We start from the raw sequence: 20,806 nt of genomic DNA, 5'->3' as shown, positions 1-20,806 counted from the left end.
ATGAGAATCTTAAATATCTTCCTCCTAGTAATCATTAAAAATGTATTGTTATAAGGAATTAGACACATGTATTCTTATCATAACAAATAATCTTCATCTCATGGAAAAAAACCTAAAATGTATCAATGAAAAAATGAAAATCACCCATAAATCAGTGATAGTGACTCTTAACATTTTTGGTGAATTTCCTTCCATTCTTTTATTCCCCCCCCCATTTATGGATATGACAACATTGGGATCCTATTTTAGTAGTATCACTGAGTGTGTTTTTTTAAAAATAAATTACATCATGAGCATTTTCCCCTGCCATTTTATATCCTTTAACAATATAATTTTTATGGTAACATAGTCCGTCTTATAGAGGTCTGTTAAATTTATTAACTCTTCTCTATTGGACATATCATTTTGCTTTCAGGAAGTTGTGTGGTGATAATATCAGTGGTTTCAGAAGTTTATTACTTACTGTTTAAAAAGCCTTAAGTTACTGAGTGTTGTAACTGGGCCCTGTGAATACCTATTTCTGTAATGTGGTAATTGGAAATCAGCATTTGATGCTGCATTCCAGTAAAGTGATTGCTCTTATGTGACATGCAATTTTTGAGTAATGTCAGAGTTGCATATTTCACATATTAGCTTTTAATGACAACATATTTATTTGAAATTTTTTATTCTATTTGCAAATATTTGAATGCATACTATGTGTGGGATGTTAGGAGGAATACAACAGGGCTTCAGATTCATTCCATACCTTCAAGTTGTCTGAGTAGGGTAGATAGCATGAAATAAAAGTAATATAAACTAGAGGGGGCTAAAGACTTGCTAAAGAGGTCACTTTAGGGTAGGGAGATTATGGAATGTTGCAGGAAAAGAGGTAAAAAACTTCACCTGGCTCTTGAAAGATAAGATTGAAGTGATGAAAAGGTAAGGGAGTAGTGCTGTAGACAAAGGGAACGCTATCCTTGAATGTGAGAACATTTCGTAGGAGAAAGAAAGTAATTCTCTACTGTAGAAAAGCTTAAATGCCTGGATTTTAGATTCTGTCCTTTTGATAATGGGAGACCCATTTAAGGTTTTTCCTTTTATATCTTTCTCTTAGTTGATTTTTTCATTTATCTGCCTCCATATTTATGTTTAGTGTATATTAATGTGATGGATTGCTATGCTTGCTACAGATTTTCAGATTTTCGTGACTTATTTACCCCCCCCCCCCAGTATTTTGCCACTTCAGTACTTCTAATCTACACATACCTACTTTGGCTGGCTTTCTGTTCCGTTTTGCTCGTACATTTGGATTTACTTAGCCCTTTATTACGATGCCTTTTGTTTTATTTTTTTTCTGTATTGTCTGTTGGTGATTGTGTTGGGTTTAGGTGCATGGGGGAAGAGGTACATCTGGATTAGTGAGTGTGATTTCTGGAATGGTGAGTCTAAGCTGTGTACTAAAGGTGAGTTGCTGGCATATCTTGGTCTGTATGTGTGGTATGGGTCTTTGTCTTATGCTTGCCTTTCATCATCCTCTCCATTTGCTTTTGCTCTAATGGCTTGAAAGACTGTGCTCTTAGGTTGGAGGGGAGAGATTGAAGATCTGCTAATTTAACTGTGGTTTGAGGGAGGCTTTAGGGAAGTGTTTTTGAAACCCATTCCATGTGATACTGGCTTCTTGAAGTGGTCTGAGAACAGAAGCGTTCTGTAGTCAAAGAAGTGCTGCGTATTCTTTTGTGTTGATACGTTAAATATCCAGGACCTGCAGTCAAGAATTTTCTGAAATTGCTTGGTAAAGGAATTCCTTTTTTTCTTTCCTTCTTGGAACTAGTGGTGTGAGGATATATTATGGGACATAATTAGAGAGATGATTATAAAGACCTGTGGATCTAGAGAGAGGAAGGTTTAAATAATAATTGGGAATCTTAATTTTGAATGAGAATGCTGGTTCAAGTCAGTTCAAAGTACCCTTTGAAAAGATAGTTAAATTTCTTTTAGTTTGGGACTATTTCAAATTCCATCTTGAAGGAAGCAAGAAAAGTGTCCTTTCTGGCTTTATATTTAAGCAATTGACGCAAAGGGTTTCAATAGTGAATTTTATTTCAATTAGTGTATGTTATTTAAATAAAAATGTAGATGTGCTATTTTAAAAAGTATAATTCTCTTAAGTAAAAACAGAATCTTCACAATTTAAACGTTAGAGTGAAACATGCTTTGAAATAGATAAGCACATAGAAATATGTTGATGTTCTAATATATGCCTGGTTTAAGTGTAAAATTTTTAAATTTGGGAACTGATGAATTGTAAGGCGAAGAGGAATTGTTAAATTTTGAAAAGAAAAATATTTGTCTTTGTTAGAGTGTTTAATAAACATTGAGATGCAGTGATGTAGTTTTGTGAGGTCTGTAAATCAGTAACCAGTTGAGTGTTTTCTGTGAACTTCTGTTTTAATCTATGCACATAAGATGTTAGCTCTCTTTGTTGTTACAGCAGTTATGCAGTCTTAATCATAAAATGAAATTTTGATGACGTTTATAATTTGCAGCAGCCTTTCAAAAGGGGGGGAGTACAAGGGTTGGATGGTAGAGTAGCATTTCACCTGGAAGGCCCAAAGGATTTTTATTAAAAATTTTGTCCTTGTTCAAAGAAAAACTCTGTAATTCAGATTTTAAAGCTGGAATGGATCTTAGAGATCACAGTTCCATCCTTTAATTGAATAGTATGTAAATGAAGTTCATTTACATGAAGTTTCATTTTCATGAAGTTTTACAGATTAGAAACTGCTGCTTTCAGAAATGGTAGCTCATTTGGCTCTTGTGACAGAAGTATATCTGTAAGTTATATTATTGGCCAGAGGGTACCTTTGGGCCTGATCCCCTCTTTGGAGAATTATGTCATGACTGATAATTTGCATAGTGTGACTACCTTCTGATATGAGTGGTCTTAATTATTTTAAATTTTATTTCATTGCTTGAAATATCTACCTAGGGTATTTTAACTTTTCCTCTAAATAAGAATAAAATTAAGCATTTAATTCACACAGTGATATTGTCATTAAACTGATGTTTCAGGTCAAAGACAGAGAAGGTTCTCCTAGGTTCTTGGTAGTCTCCATTAGCATTTTCCTGCAGGCTGAATCTAGGTCTAGGAACAATTTAGTGTATATTTGGATAAGAACTTTGACTGCCCGTGTTCTATACAAATATTTTAAAGTCACTTGTTAGAGTAAACTATTCCTCTCCTCCTCCCCCCCACCAGCCTTTCCTTATATATCTAGGTCATGTGTCCTAGAACAATGAGATAAAAGTCCAAGATGAAGATAAGGGAAAGTGAGAAAGCCACTTGGTATCTTTTGAATACTCAGTTCAGATTCTCTGTTGTTGCTAGACTAATATTTAGACATGTTTATGTTGATGTTTCGTACAGGTTTTAGTTTCATAGGCCAGATAGAGTAGACTTATCTAAAATTTGAAGGATGATTAATTTAGGAGAGATGTCTTTAAAAAACACTATGTTCTTTTTTAAGTCTTGAGTAAAAGAAAATATGAAAAGGGGAAGAGAGTAGAGGGATGGATAAATGGATCAGTTAGAGAAGGACGGTAATGAGGGAAGGTGAGAGTAAGATCTGAGTTAGAAAAATCCTAGGTTTGTTTTTAGGTTATAGGAAAATGTACAATTGACCCTTGAACAACACGGGTTTGAATTCCAGGGGTCCACTTATAGGTGGACATTTTTCTTTTCTTTTTTTTTAAAAATAAATTTAGGGCTTCCCTGGTGGCGCAGTGGTTGAGAGTCCGCCTGCCGATGCAGGGGACGTAGGTTCGTGCCCCGGCCCCGGTCCGGGAAGATCCCACATGCCGTGGAGCGGCTGGGCCCGTGAGCCATGGCCGCTGGGCCTGCGCATCCGGATCCGCAACGGGAGAGGCCACAACAGTGAGAGGCCCACGTACCGCAAAAAAAAAAAATGTAAAAATAAATTTATTTTTTGGCTGCGTTGGGTCTTCGTTGCTGCGCGCGGGCTTTCTCTAGTTGCAGCGAGCGGGGGGCTGCTCTTGGTTTCGGTGCGCGGGATTCTCATTGTGGTGGCTTCTTGTCTTGTTGCAGGGCATGGGCTCTAGGCACGAGGGCTTCTTCAGTAGTTGTGGCTCGCGGGCTTTAGAGCTCAGGCTCAGTAGTTGGTGGTGCATGGGCTTAGTTGTTCCTGCGGCATGTGGGATCTTCCCAGACCCAGTGCTTGAACCTGTGTCCCCTGCATTGGCAGGCGGATTCTTAACCACTGTGCCACCAGGGAAGTCCCATACGTGGACATTTTTCAACAGTAATAAAACATGGACTACAAGGTCCATGTTTGGCTGGATCCATGGTTGCAGAGGAACTGTGGATGCGGAGGGTCGACATAAGTTATACCCGGATTATCTACCTCTTTGTTCAAGGGTCAATTTTGTTTATTTTACATGTGGTAAGGGATGTGAGAAGTGGAAGTCTTTCATTTTGTAAGTCAAGAGTCTCCTTGATTGTTAACATTATTTATTGAATAACAAATATTTATTGGGTTGGCCAAATGGCCAAAAAGTTTGAACTTTTTGGCCAACCCATATATGCTGACAGTATAAAAGTGAATGAGAAAAATGGTATAAACATGAACCAGAAAGGTATATATCTTAAATTTTTAAATGCTACCTAAAAAGAGAAATACTTTGTTATGTACACATACATATATACTTATATAACAGCTGAAATGGAAGTTTCATGAAATAATAATTTGTATTACCTCTGATGTAATATAGTATTTTTCTGTTCTATTCCATTTAAAAAATACTGGTTGTGACTAATACTATAGATTGAATGGATTGTGACCTGTGTGGTTTTAGGAAAACTGATGTTGACTCCTGCTATAATTTAGTTTTCAATAAAATTAAAAAAAAAATCCAGCACTTTGCTGGGTGATGGAGCTACAAAGATGAATAAGGCATAGTCCAGTTTTTAAGGAGACATACAATGGAGTGGATAGAAATGAAATAAAAAACGCAGTACGGTGCTTATATTGCTGTGACAGAGGCATGCACAGGTTAAGATGGGAAGGGATCACATCATTTGCTAGCAGGAAAATGAAAATTTATTGCAGGTTCACATTGTATGATCTGATAATTCATCTTAATGTGAAATTTAAGTTCTCTTTTTTCCCCTGTAAATTCTAAAATGAATACAGTGAAGTTTACTTGAAAATAAGAGATATCTGAATTTTTGGTCTACAGACCAAGTTTGTAAAAGTAAATGTTAACTTTATAGATAATCTTTAAAAAAATCTAAATCTCACAAGTGAGTAGTATTGTCCTAAATACGACATGGTGACTAGCTTTAATGCCATTATTTGGGAAATATTTTTATTTCTTTTCTGACTTTTTTTCCTTTGAAGTTTATATTGTGACTTACTAAGACAGTAAAGTTAGATAGAAGTGTTATATAAACACATATATCTTTTAAAATTATCTTTGACCATTGGCTGTTTGCCCAGATAGTAAAAGTTAAGGTACAGTACAAACTGTGAACTTTCGAATGATAGGACAAAGGTGGATACTTAATTATCCAACACTGAAACATTATGTCTCTGTATTGGAATTTGGAAATATTCTGTATATTGACTTTTGTGGTTAACTGATTTGCTTGCAGTAACACTGAATGTGAAAATTAGGAAATTGGTTGCATTTTATCCTAAAAAAACTTAAAGCATGGCATTTCTATAGAATCTAATTTCATTTCTGTGGGTTACACAATTGTTACAGGTTTTTCCTGTGAGTGATAGGCTACTGCATCAGGTTGAGGAAGCTAATATCTGAGTGGATGTGGTGGTTGCCTTAGAATGATTTTGCTGTTAGCAGTGAAAAATGTTTTCCTTATAGTTCTTGTTCAGCAGGCCATGGAGTAAAGCACATTTTTATAATAAAGGTGATGAATTTAATCGCAAACTGGCAGCCAAATGGAAATTGCAGACCTTGATACTGGGAGAAAATTGCCAGTAAAGCAACTCTTGAGAGAACAAGCTTTAAATTTACCCACCCATTTCGACATTGAGGAGAACTTGGGGATCACAGGATATTTTGCTTGGTCTGTTTAGTTCAGATGAATAACACCTGAGTGTTCTATTTAAGAGTTAGAGATAGTTGGTTTAAAATTGCTTCTGCTTTGTACATAAAGCCTTTAACACATACATTTTTGTATTTTATTAAAATTCTAAAATACTGCTGCCTTTTTGTATTTCAGCACATTGGTATGCCTAATGAATTGAAATCCATTTACCACACTTAACGTTCATCTGCTGTGTAATTCATGTTTCTGCCACTTATATGATGGACTACAATCTTAAAGGATGCAGAATAATCTGGGTTTATAAGCAACATTGAATTGATAGAATATCTGTCATATAAACTATCAGTTTTTGCTGTTTTATATTTAAACAGTTTATATTATAAAATTTAAACAGAATAGTAGAATTTCTATTAAGTGACTTTGTCACTTTTTACTCTAAGTAACTAATGCTTGTTGTTGTTTATGAATAACTTAACCCTTGATCCAACATGCGGCATTTAGGGTGTTTAACCCTGAATCTTGGTTATATTGCTGCATGTATTTTGAGGTGTACTTTCCCCCCATGATATACGTATTTGTTAACAGATATGTGTCCAAGTTTAGAGAATTATTTATGACTATTGGAAAGTGAGGCCTTTCGGAGGATGGTAAATGTTTAGAATGTAAAAAGACCAATGAAGGAGATAAAAATATTTCTTAGTATACTTACTGAAACTACTGGGTTCCAAAGGGAAATAAGGATTTCTTCTAGGAGGTTATCAGATTTTGTTTGGATATACAACCCTGATCTGATAGATTTTATTTTCTGGGCAGTATGGTACATTTTTAGAGTAGAGCTGTGACAAGTGTGTGTTCTCTTTAAGTATAGGATTATAGAAGTGTTTAGTTTTAAAATATGGGAATTTAAATTTGATGGTTGAGAAAGCAAGAATAGAAGGAAGAAAAAAGGCTTACAAATTAATTCTCTGTTTTTAGGAAACAGTTTATTGAGGTTGTGCACGTGAGAGTGAAGGTAAGAAATTAAGAAATAGGAGTATTAGTTTTTCTTATTAAAACAAGTACCAGCAATTGTATCTTTGCCATTGAAAGTGGTTTCATTTAAATTACTTTTAAGTGCCAGATTGTAGTAACATCCATATGAGAAGTAAGCTTCTATGTAATGTTGGAGATAAATTAGAACGTTTAGCCATCTCTGAAATTTGCAGAGTTTAAAGTAAATCAACTTCTTTATTCTTTTGTCAGTGATATGTGCTTGGTCATTTGGTTTATTTGGCTTAAGTAAGCTGTGGCAAGTTTAGAATTCAGAGATAGATCCTAAAGATAATATTCTTTATGCTCGACCTTTGTGAGGGAAGTGAAGTATAATCATTTTAACTGAGGCTCCTGGTCCAGTAAATTAGTACGTTGAAAGCTTTGTTTTCAGTTTCAGAAAAAACTAAAATTTCACGCACTTAACATACAAGATGAAGTTAGAATAAGGCATATGGAATCTATATAAATTGTATACATACATAATATGTATGTTAATAGATTTCAACAATATTTAATATATTTTATATGATATGCTTAGTATTTGTATATGCACACATACAATGTATATAACATATATAACTTTAATGATATGTAAGTATTGTGCGTGTATGTGTTTGCATGCATGTGTATATATGTGTACACATCTGTATACATATAGTACTTCATTAAAACTGTACTGCTTTTCTTTAGTAGGCTGAGTATAATTAGTTGTTTATAGGCTGATACTGAATTCAGTTTCCATAGATATTGGTGGTGGTTTACTTTTTAAAAAGGTTTTTTTTGTTTGTTTTAGTGATATGCTTCCATTCACATCCAAATTTATTATTGTGATAAAGGTGGCCACGATTTAGTTCAAGATTGTTTATGTCGGAGTCCGAAACACCTGATGCACCTAAGATTCTGAGTTCTGAAAGGGTTTTAGAATTACGTGTTTGAAAAGTCACATCACTGAATTAGCTCAAAATTACAGGATTGTCAGTGGAGTGAAGTAAGGGGAGTGTTCACAGTAATATTGCAGTTTCAAGGTGACAGTGTAAGATGTGATCCTTTTGTTTTGTTTGTTTTTGTTTAGATAACTATTTTAAGGTATTAAGTTGTAGTTACGTAAAGATATATTACAAGCCAGAATGTCTTCTCAACTTTCCTTCCCCCAAATGACTCATTTGAGGTTAAAATAATCTTAAAACTCCTGAAAAGTGGTTAAACCAAAACAGGTCAGATCCTGGAGCAAACACTTTAAAGAAGGTGTTGTGGGAAAGGTGCCAGAGAACATTTGCTCCAAGTATTTAAGAGTCATTTTTAATAAGCGGAGTGTACTGAGGGGTTTCTATTTGAGTAGTTTGTAAGGTTTTCTGGATTATATGTTTGAATATTTGAGGAAGAGCTTAGTAAAAATGAGTTGGAAAAATTAAGCTGTATCTTCATTACTTTCTGCCTCCTTTTGTCATTTATAGTGAATTTGTAAGGAGTCAATTGCAAACAGTATTTGGTAGGTGCCTTTTCTGAGTATCTTTTATGTCTATAGATTCTGCAAAAAGACTGATTATAGATTTTATGTAAGAGATATTCATCCGATCAGCAAATATTATCTTTCAGACCCACCTGTCAGTATACATAATTTTACAGAGTATATAATTTTACATCACAGTCATCGTTAGTGATGATGATATGGACATAACTAATGTATCAGGCGCACACTCGCTCTCTCCATTATCTTGTTTATCTTTCTATCAATCCCGTGAGCTGGAAATAACTCCATTTTATAGATGAAGAAATGGAGGCTGACTGAGACACTATAATGGGTTTTTTTCCAAAGACTGCACTTTCAACAGTTTATTCTTTATCACAGATTATTATTTACAGTTTTTCAGTCACCTGTAAATTTCTTAAAAAGTAAAATTGTACCTAACTTGTGAACTGATAGTTTATGTTAGTTCTGGACAAAGACCTGGAGAGGCAAAGTTTTTCTTTAAAGTTGTCTTCCATTATATGCACAGTACATTAAATTAGCTACTGTAACCACCACTCTAAGGAAGGTGGTGGTGTGTTGACTGTGTAAATAGCTTGCTTGACTTGGAAGGGTCATTCTTTTCATAAGAGAAAAGATAGCACAGCATGTTCAGAATGTAGGAAGTATATTAAGTTTAATTCAAAACTTGTTCCATTTAATATTGACCTTCTGAAAGTGGGTTCACTTTTTCTTAAGTCTTGATACTCTGATGTCTTTCTGAAGGTTCCTGCTAATGCCCCCAGCCACCTATGAATTGGCCTGGCGTTGAACACTTTTATGGCCTTTTCCACTTAGCTGCTTTAAAAAAAGTATACTGAGGGGTTCTAATGTACATCTTATCCTTTTCTTGCCTATGAAATTATCTGACTAAAGCTGGCAGATCTTGCTATACTTAGTCTTCCTAGGGGTTTGGTTTCAAACTACTATTAGGGAGGGCCTCTAATGACTGGATTTCACTCATTTTTCAGTGTGATAAGGTTAGTACAGTGTTGTTTGAAATAAGGTTGTTTTTTAGATTTTGGTGTTTAAATCAGTAATTTTCTACTTGTCTTTATCAAGGCAGGCTTTGGTGAAGACAGAACTTTGTTCTTAGAAATTCTGTTTGTTACGAACTTTCCACTGGGAAAAATACATAACCGTTTTCAAGGAACAAATACCCAGTTTGAATGGTAACCTGAATGTCTTCAAACCTTAGCATGGCTGCTCTAAAATATTTGAGAAGTTTTTGAGTAAATGAAGAAATACCTTGAGCAAGAAAAACAGAACCACTTGCCTGGATAATCATAGACATTACTAAAAATAGACGGGATTAGAAGTCAGAAAACTAAGGTCTGGAAAAAAATCCTTGAGTGGGACAGAAGAATATATTTTAAGCTTTTTTTCCCCATGTATCGGATCTATCAACATAATTATGTATCATAAGAGTGATAAATATATGTCTATGTTTTTCCATTTTTATTCTCCTTTTCTTCATCATAATTAAAGTGAGGGTTTATGTATCTAGAATCCAATTTTTCCCTAGCTTGGTCTTTTCCCACTATAGAACCAAATGAAACCATAGAGCTCTGGCTTACTCTTTAAAAATTGCTTTGTCTGGGGCTTCCCTGGTGGCGCAGTGGTTAAGAGTCCGCCTGCCGATGCAGGGGACACGGGTTCGTGCCCCTGTCCGGGAAGATCCCACATGCCGCGCGGCTGGGCCCGTGAGCCATGGCCGCTGAGCCTGCGCGTCCGGAGCCTGTGCTCCACAACGGGAGAGGCCACAACAGTGAGAGGCTCGCGTACTGCAAAAAATAAAATTGCTTTGTTTAGTGTTCAGGCCCAGGTATTTATATCCCAGGACGCTCAGTCTCATCTGTCAATCACTTCTAGCACTCTGATCTATTTACATAGAAACCACTTCTTACTGCTAGAAGAATTATGATGGCAAGAACCATGTAGCTTACCAGTGTGTCCCTAGCACAGTGCCTGATACTGTAGAAAGATGGGTTGTTTTCAGTCAATAATAAGAGCTTTTTGAGCATCTGTTATGTGCCAGACACTACAGATATTTGTTAAGTGAAGTAATTTTTTCTGTATAACTCAGAAGCTTATTAGGTCTTGAGTTATCTTAGATGTGCTTGTAAATGAGAGTAGTCATAGACCGGCAGTCCCCAACCTTTTTTGGCACCAGGGACCGGTTTCATGGAAGACAGTTTTTCCACGGATGGGGCAGTGGTTCAGGTGGTAATGTGAGTGATGGGGAGCGACGGGGAGTGACAGATGAAGCTTCGCTTGCTTCCTTGCCTGCCGCTCACCTCCTGCTGTGCAGCTCGGTTCCTAACAGGCTGCGGATTGGCACCGGGGGTTGGGGACCCCTGTCATACACCTTAAACGATTTGTTGAAGGATATGCAGCTAGTCCCTGGCAGAGCTTAAATGAGAATCTCTTCTTTGACTTTCATTCTACTTTTAATTTGGGTTGTACCATTCTTTCTTTCCTTCATTATTATTGTATATATATTATATATACAATAATATGTTTCCCTCTACGTTTCCCTCCTTTTTTCTTTATCCATATCTCCGATTTTTACCCTCTTCCCCATCTTTATTTCCTTTTCTGTCTGACTCTTAACTGTCTGCCATCACTGCTTTTCCCATCATCAGGACCACTTGTTCTCGTAGCAACCAAATTTAATTTTGGGAGTCGGAACAATAAAGTATGGAGTCAGACCTAGATTGGGATTCTGACTTTTTCACTTTCAAGTTATGTGATCTTTGGTGAAAGTACTTAATCCCCAAATTCCAGTCTTCTAACTATAAAGTGGCGATGAGAGTAGTACTTATCTGTAAGGAAATCCATCTAAGCAGACTGTAATAATGAAGTGCTGTCCTCCAAGGCGGACTTTGAAGGGAGACTCATACCTTGGAAAGAAGTTTGACCTCGTTCGTCTAATCTGAGTTTAAGAGGTACTTCTCCTCCTCACTGATTGTGTGGTACCCTCCCCACCATCAGTCAACTGTTTCATTCCCAGGACTTGCCATTTTGTGAGATCAGGAGGAAAAAGTTTGGGGTGGGGGCAGTTAAGGAGTGATTTTGAATGTGTCAGTGTTACATGTTTAAAAGGCAGTTGGATACAGGTGTTTGGAGTTCAAGGAGAGGGTTCATCTGGAATGTCCTTAACCAGGGTTCTTGTTGGATGGTATTGGTAAAATTTTTATGATAGCGCTTTAGTTTCCATTACAATGAGTTAAAGTTTTATGACCTCAAAAAGACTGCTGTATTCTGCATTTTAAAAGCTCACATTAAAAATGCTTTCCAAGAATATTAAGTGATAATAGAATTGAGTCAGTAAAAGTATAGTACGTGTAGTTCTGCCAGTAGCATATGTAACATTAGATTTTCTGAATCCAGTTCTTTGTAAAGTAAAACGGCTTTGGTTTAATTAAAGAGAACCGTATTGTTTACCATATTAAAATAATGTTTTCAATACCCATTATGTTGACATCTGAGGGTACTGTATATGCTGTTCTTGTTACAGAGATGGAAGTTTTATTCTTTCCTAATTTCAGTTTTGATACTTGCTATAAAAGGACCTTTTTGAACGTGTGTGTAGTAGATTTTTTTTTATTATGCCTTAAAAACTCTCCTTAACTTTTTCATAGTGTGAAAGATTTCTCTTGTATATGGGCTGCTGTAACACCTGTGAATGTCATTTGACGTTCATTTGCTTTAGTTCGTGGAATTAAGGTAATGTGCAGATGAACATGCTGCATGATTACAGATTTTAGGCTTTTCCTACATTGAGCTTAGATGGAGTTTGGAATACAATTAAAAAGGATAATTAAAAATCAAAGAAATTAATTGTTACCTAGGAAAAGCAATTCACCTCTCCCCCTTACACAGACATAATTCCTTCAGAATTTGGGGGTGTTCTGTTTCATTTTCACTTTGGTTTACCAAGTTCCTTTTAAACCCCCCGGGGATTTGAAGTTTGAAGAGGATAAAATACATAGGGACAGACCCCTTCTCACCTCCCCAAATGCAACTGTGTAGAGCCTGGTCACACAAGGATTTGGTGCTTTACAAGAGTGTCATTTAAACTGAGTCCTGGTGCCCAGCAGTTTAAGACATTTTGGAATGTGTAATTCTGACAAGAGTAGGGCGCTCTGTGCTTATCATTTGGTCATTGAGTTTATATTAGCCCTTTTTTTGTGGGGTATTGAAACAGAGTGGGCACAGACTGGGATTCTCTGAAGCAACAGGAGGGTGCACTCCTAATTGATAAAATTTTAGAGCTGCAAGAAACTATGCATGTGATCTGGTCTAACCTCATTTCACAGAGGAGGAAACAGACCCATAGGGTTAAGTTCAGAGCCGCACAGCTAAATCTTGTAGAGAATCAAGTAAAATCCAGGTTGTATAAACTCAAGGCTGGTGCTTTTTTCCCTACTGCATGTAGTTCTTAGAAAGATTCCCTTTCTACACAGAAAGGTCATTGTTTATGGATTGTAGTGTTTTTCCTTGTTCTTAAGGAAGATATAAAAGTGCATGTGTTTTTTAAGCAGTACCTGTTAAAGAAAATTAAAGAGATTGTTGAAAATTTTTTTATTATTTTAAATTAAAGATTATTTTGAATGATTTTGACATCCTCAGTTTAATTGCTAAGCAGGCATTTTCTTTTTATTTTTTTTAAACACTAGAAAAGTAAGACATTTGCATGGCTTTCATTCTCTCCCACAACTATCCCCCTACTCCATTAGAATAAGTAACTCTGAAGGCTAAAGCAAACACTTCTGGTTTTTGTTTTTTTAAATGAATTTAGACTTATAGAGAAATTGAAAAAGTAGTGCCGAGGTTAATGTTAACAACTCATCTGATTAGGAAATTAACATTGATTCAGTATTATTTACTCACTTGCCTATATCTATTCAGATTTCACTAGTGTTTCTACAAACATAGTTTTCCTGGTTCAGGATCCAATCCAAAATCCCACATTGCGTTTAGTGGTGATGTCTCTTTAGTTTCCTCCAGTCTGTGGCAGTGTCGCATTCTTTCATCATACTTTTCTTGACACTTTTGAAGATAACTGGTAGTTGTTGCATAGTGTAGAACATTCTTCAGTTTGGGTTTGTCTGATGTTTTCTCAGTATTAGATTGAGGTTAGGCATTTTGGCAAGAAAACCACAGAAGTGCTGTTGGACCCTTCTCAGTGCATCATACCAGAGTACATGTCTTATTATTCTTAATATTAACTATCATGTGGTTAAGGTGGTATCTGCCAGCTTTTCTACTGTACAGTATTTTTTTCCTTTGTAATTAATAAATATCTTATGGGAAGATACTCTGAAACTGTACAGATATTCTGTTTCTCTTCATACTTTCGAATGGTTCTTAGCTTGCAGTAATTATTACTCTGGTGGTTTTCTAATGATTTTATTTATCCATTTTTCCTTCTATATTTATTTATTGGAATTCTACAAGGAAAGTCTGTCTTTTCTCTCATATGTATTTATTCAATTATATCATTATAGTCTCATGGATTATAATCCATTACTGTCATCGTATTGTAAGTAAAAGCTTCTTAAAAATGTATTTTTGAAAAGTTAATACATTGAGATGATTAAAAATTCAAAGGCCTGTTAGGAGCCTATATGGTGAAAAATCTCTTCCACTCCTATAACCTGGTTACCCATTTTTATTCTTCCAGAGATATTAAAAGGGTTGGGAAAAGAGTCGTTAGTAAAAGTTGCTAGATTCTCAAGTGTTACTTTTTAGCTGGATTCTGGTGATATCTACCGTTTTACCGTTACATATTCTTCAGATATACATTGACAGATATGTCTTAACCAGATTTCTTAACCTTCAGATTTAAATTTTAATACAGCAGGTATTATATAGAGATAAGGACTGGTTTCCCCTGAGTATTCTAAAAAATTAAATGACCAGAAGGCAACATTTTATTAAATAATACTTGATACATAATATGTAAAGCTAACCAGGTTTAAAAGTAACCTCCAAACAAAATCCAATTTAAATGAGAAAGGATGCCTATTTCAATTAAATAATTAATTTTTATTCACCTAAAAAAAATGCTTTCCTCCACTCTGTTCTGTTTTTTCTAATAGCCTATTTTGCCATCTTTAGGAACCAAGGCCTAGATTTCTTCCCCCAAACTGCTTTCTGTTAGCATGGAGTGAAAGAGGAGGGCTGCAAAGACTTTTTTGGTAGTCACTAGTAACAGTACTGGACTGTACTTGTTACAGCATGGCTAGCAATAAACCAAAAGTTGGATTGTTCCACTTTTTTTTAAATTTAATTTTTATTGGAGTATAGTTGCTTTACAATGTTGTGTTAGTTTCTGCTGTACAGCAAAATGAATTAGTTACATATATACATATATCCCCTCTTCTTTTGATTTCCTTCCCATTTAGGTCACCACAGTGTGTTAAGTAGAGTTCTCTGTGCTATACAGCATGTTCTCATTAGTTATCTATTTTATACATAGTATCAATAGTGTATATGTGTCAATCCTAATCCCCAATCCCCCCCACCCCGTTGGTATCCGTACATTTGTTCTCTGCCTCTGTGTCTCTGTTTCTGCTTTGCAAATGAGATCATCTATACCATTTTTCTAGATTCCACGTGTATGTGTTAACATACGATACTTGTTTTTCTCTTTCTGACTCTTCACTCTGTATGACACTCTCTAGGTCCATCCACATATCTACAAATGACCCAGTTTCGTTCCTCTCTATGGCTGAGTAATACTCCATTGTATATATGTACCACATCTTCTTTATCCATTTCTCTGTTGATGGACATTTAGGTTGCTTCCATGTCCTGGCTATTGTAAATACTGCTGCGGTGAACATTGGGGTGCATGTGTCTTTTTGAATTATGGTTTTCTCTGGGTATATGCCCAGTAGTGGGGTTGCTGGGTCATATTGTTCCACTTTCTTATTTTCCATCTCTAATTACCATCTCTTAAAGTGAGTTTCAAGGACTTCTTATTCCAGAATTCCTTTATGAAACCCTAAATGAAAGCTGGTTGCACTAGCTATGACCTTGGACAAATTCTTTACTCTCTGAACATTTCCTTCCTTCCTGCCTTCCTTCTTTTTGTAAAATGGGTATTATATACTACCTCACATTCTGTGAGGATCACATGAAAATTCATATACAGTATTTTTAGCATGGTGGAGGTCCTCATTTAAAAAAAATAATTAGATAGGTCTTTGTAGTTTGTTTTTAGACCTGAGAGTGAGTGATTTAGCCTTCATTATAGTTTTATATGGGGAATCCAATATTATATTCTGCATTTTGACTTAGAATTCTTTCTACCATCCTAATGAGGATAACTTAATTAATTTTCTAAGTGTTATTATTGTAAAAAAAAATTTATTTCGTAATGTGAAAGCTAAACTGTCCTTGTAAATCCATCTCCCAGAGATGATTACTCTTAATAGTTGTTACATCCTTTTTTTTTGACTTCTCTGTGTCTATCTAAAAATTCACATAGTGTAAGTTAGATCACATAATAGACATTCTTTTCTGTAACCTTTGAAAGAGCCTTTCCACGGAAGTGCAGCTACTATTAAATACCTTTCATGTTACAAAACTGCTGCTGAGAACAGTCTTGGAACTAGGATGGACTATATCATATTTTTTATGTGAAATTTACCAACAACTTTGAAAAAATGTTAATTTTGGCAGTTTAAAGGAGGGCTGTTGAATTTAATTTTGTAGTTTTTCTTTTTGTGCTTATAGTCCTAAAATACAAAACGCAGTTTAACTGGAAAAAAAAAGAAAGATCCCGTGTAGAGAATTGGCAGTAGCTTGATTTTTTTTTTTTTTTTTCTTGCGAGTTTCAGTGTAGTTGCCTCAAAATTAAATCAGATTTCTTTGGTCAAGTAAGCAAAATATATTCCATTAAATAGTGCATATTCTCTAGTAACCTGCTTTTTAATTCATTGTTTTCTGTACCTTGTGGATGTGGCTTTTAAAAATGAGCACAATGAAGTTATATTATTCTGTGGGTTTTGCTCAGCTCAAAATATCTTTAAAACTTTCCCTGTATTTAGTAAACCCTGAGTTAGAGGTTCTTTTTTCAGAAGAGATCTTTGTTGCCCCTAAGTACATAAGGGCACATAACAGCCACCTCTTTGTATAGTAGCAGTTGTCCTTTGGTTATAAGTAGACTTAATAGTATTGTTATAAGATGTAATGAATTTCATGTAAATAGAGACTGGTGATTTGTTAATTAAGACCTAAAACAACTAAAATCTTACTTTGCTTTTTGTGTTAGTATACCAGGTTAGCGTTCAGTAAGAGATGGCCTGCAGATAGTGAGGAAATAATAGATCCCATTGCAATTCATTTAGAATGATGAAAGCTGTCATTTTAACTTTGTTTATAAAATGTATACTGTGTACATCAAAGCATATGTACATATTTATAAAGAGTTGGCTCTTTACTGAACAAATTAATGGAAAATGTTAAATTAAAAAAACGAGGCATTTATGGTCAAATGACACTGTAACCTTTTCACTTCTTCCTGTATTTTAGCTCCAGCTGTATTACAATGATAAGGTAATTTTTTTGATGAATTTAAATGTAAGGCTCGAAGAAAAGCCAGATAGATGCCCAAATAAAATGTATATGTCTATCATATCCGCATAGCTGGTTGAGCAGTTGGAATTAGCTACCACAACACTGAGTGTAAGGTGTGGTTTGCATGAAATTTTCTTCAGTGTTTTGAAAAGCCATCTTTTAATTTGCATTGTTACAAATTCTGAAAATAATTCTTTCATGCATTTTTTTTAATATTACTTGTGTATCATTAGGTTTTTTTTGTTTACTACTGAGCTGGTAAATACTTTTTATATTTTATTTCCTAATTTTTATTTTCTTGGTTTTAATTTGTTGAAAAATTCTAAACCAGAAAGTAAAGTAGGGCTATATTTTATTCTTTATCTAGCCTTCCAACTTTGCAGCATTAAATTTATACACAGCCATTTATCTATTTTCTGAAATGACTACTTAATTTTGTAAGTTAGATTTCTCAGCCTGTATTTTTCTGTTCTCCAGTATTTCCTCATGTTGTCCTAATTCTGACATTGTACTCTTCCACAGAGTGGTTGGTCTATTAGTTAATCTAATAGTTCAGATTTTAAACGAATGTGCAAAATTTTAAGGTGGCAGAGGATGGGATGCACATACAATATAGTTCAGATATAGTAAAAGTGGTGGTAATGAAAAAGCTAAAAACCAAAGTGAGTTAAAGCTTATGAAACATAAGAATGAATTTAAAACAAACTTTTAGTTACATCCATAGTTAGGTGAATTAAGGGAAAAGACTTAAGGCTGTTGATGTAATATTAATAGGTTTCATAAAACAGAACTGTGCAATGATTGTTTTCCCTCTTAGGAGCAGAATTTACTGACTGATAATTGAGCTTTAGTTTGGAAAAGGAAAAAAATCAAGATAATTAAAGCAGAGAAGTGTGAGGAGACAAAGTAGCATAACCAAAGCAAATTTTCAGACCTAGACAAAAATGGTTTTCAGGGTATTGAAATTTGAAAAAAATGTGATCACTGAATATCAATTCAAGAAAACGTGGAAAATGAGAGGAGCCTGAATGCTGGAAAGGTTAATACTCTCAGAAGCTGAAAAGCTTACATTCTCAACTTGATGGCACAACTTGTAGATTCCAGAAGTGATTATTTCCTGTTTAACTCTGGTGGATCCAGAGGAAGGTTCCAGTTCTAGTGTAGCTTGAGGTGTCATCAAATAGTTGATACGGTATGCTTGAATTTTATTATCCAGGTTAGAGAAACGTGTGTGCTATGAAATTGCAGTTAGTTGGATCCTTGACTCACAGAATAGTCATCCCTAAAGAATGTCAACTGATAGATCCACATCAGTCTGAAGGTATTAGTCTAGTAGAAAACAACCATGAAAAGAATTTTAATTTTCCACTGGAAGTATGGAATGGTGGAAGGTTGGCCTACTACCTCTACCATGTCAGCAGTGCACTGTGCTCATCCGAGAAGTAAGGGGGTATTCTTAAACGTGCAGTGGAAGTGGAGTGTTTGGGACCGGAGGTAGGCAGCCTCAGTCTGCATACTCATAGGTGGTCAGGGAAGGATGTGTGTGCTACAGGGTTTTCCATTTTAAGAGAGACATAGACAAATGGATTATGTCTAAGTGAGTGGGAGGGTATAAAACTATGTCATATAGTTTAGAGAAGAGGACACTTAGATTACAGAACTTTTCAAGTATTTGTAGGACTGTCACATGAAGGAGGCATTTAACCTCTTTGATGAGCTTTGCAGTGTTGAGAGGGGGTGAGTGGGAGAAATTTCAGGGAAGGTAAAATTCAGTAAAATTTGTAACGTTTGAGAACAGTTCAGAGATGTCTAAAACAAATTGTGTTGATATTGGGGATATTTTGGGGTTATTGTGATAGGAATTTGTCACTATGTGATTAAGCAAATGGTTCTGAACTTGTAGTTCTCTGAACCACTGCTGTAGTTTGATGAAGGTAGTGTGGAGATGGGGACATTAGAGCATTATCATGTAATGTTTGATGCAACAAAAGAATATGTAAAACATACTAGTTTTGAAGCGCTCCTATGTTTCATAAACACACACCTGTGAGCCCCCACTCATGAAGGAATTGAGAGCATTGCGCGTGCCCATGCCTGTGACAGGTTTCTGTAATATTTTGGCTAGGATAACGTTAACAAAAGCTCTGATTGCCAGGCCTTAAAGAATAAAAAGCTTTGGAGACAAAACTTTCAAAAAACATTGGAGTTATGGGGAAAACAATAAATGAGTCTTTGCCTCCTAAGGTTGGAAACCAGTGGATTCAGTGAAGTCATTCAGTAAGCAACCTTCAATCATATGAGGTTCAGGCACAGGGAGGGTAAATAGGAGACTTGTCTGAAATCACACAGTTACTGTTAGAACTGTAATCAGAACTTGTCCTGACTTTAGTGTCGTAAGTAACGTGCCAGGAAGTGCTAACGATTTGTTGGCTAGAAAGATGCTGTTGATAAAGGTAGTACTCAGCTGGTTAGAGTTTACAGTGAAAATTGTAAATTCCTTGAGAACTCAAACTGTCTTAGTCACCTTTTCATTCCCATCAGTACTGTCTTGTATGTAATTTGTTTTCTGTTATTAAATTGAGTGATATCTTAGAGACTGAAAGAAACACGGTAGAAGGATTTTTAAATTTTAAGTGGAATATATAATTACCTTGTAATTTTACTTCACATACTCCTGTCATTAGAAAACAGGTCAGAGTTCCTGTCCTCTTGACTTTAATACCCTATCTGTGGCAGAGTTGATGATGCCTGCTTTCACATCTCTAATCCATACCTCTTACTGTTCTTCTGCCTTAGAGTAGCTAAGCTCATTCCTCTCTTCATTCACCCATCCATCTGTCCAATTTACTGAGTATTAGTTGAGGACCCACTATATTCCAGGCACTATTGTAAGAGCTGGGGATACAACAGGTAACAGAATTTCATGGAACTCTAAGCTACTAAGTAATCACAAAAATGTTTAGAGAAATACCACTTAAGTGGTAAATGTATCTTTTCTTCCATTATATCATCTAATGGGTTATATGAAGTTGTTGGGTTTTGTATATTATTATTATTATTATTTTTTTGCGGTACACGGGCCTCTCACTGTTGTGGCCTCTCCTGCTGCGGAGCACAGGCTCCAGACGTGCAGGCCCAGCGGCCATGGCTCACGGGCCCAGTCGCTCCACGGCATGTGGGATCCTCCTGGACTGGGACACGAACCCGTGTCCCCTGCATCGGCAGGCGGACTCCCAACCACTGCGCCACCAGGGAAGCCCTGTATATTATTTTTAAATCTAGTCATCTTACCTGAATTTTCTTATTTATAATGGATTTTCTTGGTTTTTCTAAGTTTGATAACTTTGTTTACCTGAAAATCATTTTTTCCTCTTCAACCTACTGTATTACTATGTTTAAAGATTTTTTTAAAATATTGAATTATTCTTGCATTCATGCTGTAAATTCCACTTTGTCTTGGTGCATTATTCTTTTAATGTGCTGATGGTGGAGCTTGTTCACTTAGGATATTTGCATCTCTATCTACAAGCAAATTTTATCTGTGGTTTTCTTTTATGCTATTGTCAGGTTTTTATATGAGTGTTATTAACTTCATAATAAGAATT

General features: G+C 35.5%; 1 protein-coding gene across 8 annotated transcripts in view; it reads left to right on the top strand.

Annotated features, from left to right (window-relative positions):
- QKI (QKI, KH domain containing RNA binding) overlaps positions 1 to 20,806 on the top strand; it is a 144,184-nt gene that overhangs the window by 13,211 nt on the left and 110,167 nt on the right. The window lies entirely within an intron of this gene.

This window comes from Lagenorhynchus albirostris, chromosome 12, assembly GCF_949774975.1.
Source record: "Lagenorhynchus albirostris chromosome 12, mLagAlb1.1, whole genome shotgun sequence".
NCBI classification, from domain to species: Eukaryota; Metazoa; Chordata; class Mammalia; order Artiodactyla; family Delphinidae; genus Lagenorhynchus; species Lagenorhynchus albirostris.
This window is presented reverse-complemented; position numbering and strand designations above follow the sequence as displayed.